At 61.1% G+C, this 578-nt stretch overlaps 1 protein-coding gene across 1 annotated transcript in view; it reads right to left on the reverse strand.

The window, feature by feature from the left end:
- The window catches only part of LOC105533577 (protein furry homolog-like), a gene marked incomplete at its 3' end in the record, with an annotated part of 196,171 nt that extends 195,837 nt beyond the window's left edge, over positions 1 to 334 (reverse strand). The window contains exon 1 of the mRNA XM_011972049.1: positions 100 to 334. The remainder of the gene's footprint in view (positions 1 to 99) is intronic.
- Positions 335 to 578: the final 244 nt, after the last annotated feature.

The following is a 578-nucleotide window of genomic DNA, read 5'->3' on the forward strand; positions in this document are numbered from 1 at the left end:
TCCCGCCCAGGCTGGGCTGCCGGCGGCGGGCATCCCGGCGCCTGCCCCCGAGCTGGAAGAGAAAGTGAAATGAAGCGCCTTTCCCTAGTCAACACTTACCCGTCCCCAGTCCTAGTACAGCTGCCTCGCTCCTCCAGCGCCGCCAGTCCCCGCCCTCGGGCCCCTGGCTCCGTTCTCTTGACAATGGCGCGTCCCCTTTAAGGAATAATCCGAACGGAACCGACCTTTGGTTAAACCTCCCTCCGACTCTGATTTTAACCGGATTTCTCTCTCGCTCTCTCCCAAAGCCCGACGGCCACCCGGCTGTGCTGCGAGCTCTTCCCACCCCTTCCCTGCCCCGCCCACCCTCTGGCCTTCCTGATTGGCGAGAGACACTACAACAGGAACACAGTCCTCCCCCTCCACTGGCCTGGCCAGCCGCCGCTCAAACTTGCTCCCACCTTCTCCCCGCCCCTTTTCCCGGGTTGGTCCTCCCTCTAATCATTCTCTGCCCTCGCCTCAAATGTCGCTTCGGAGCAGTGGCTCACCCTCCCGCCTCTGGAAAGCGAACTTTATTTTTATTGGTGAAAGGACATCTT

Source organism: Mandrillus leucophaeus, unplaced genomic scaffold (assembly GCF_000951045.1).
Source record: "Mandrillus leucophaeus isolate KB7577 unplaced genomic scaffold, Mleu.le_1.0 Scaffold1262, whole genome shotgun sequence".
In the NCBI taxonomy this organism is placed as follows: Eukaryota; Metazoa; Chordata; class Mammalia; order Primates; family Cercopithecidae; genus Mandrillus; species Mandrillus leucophaeus.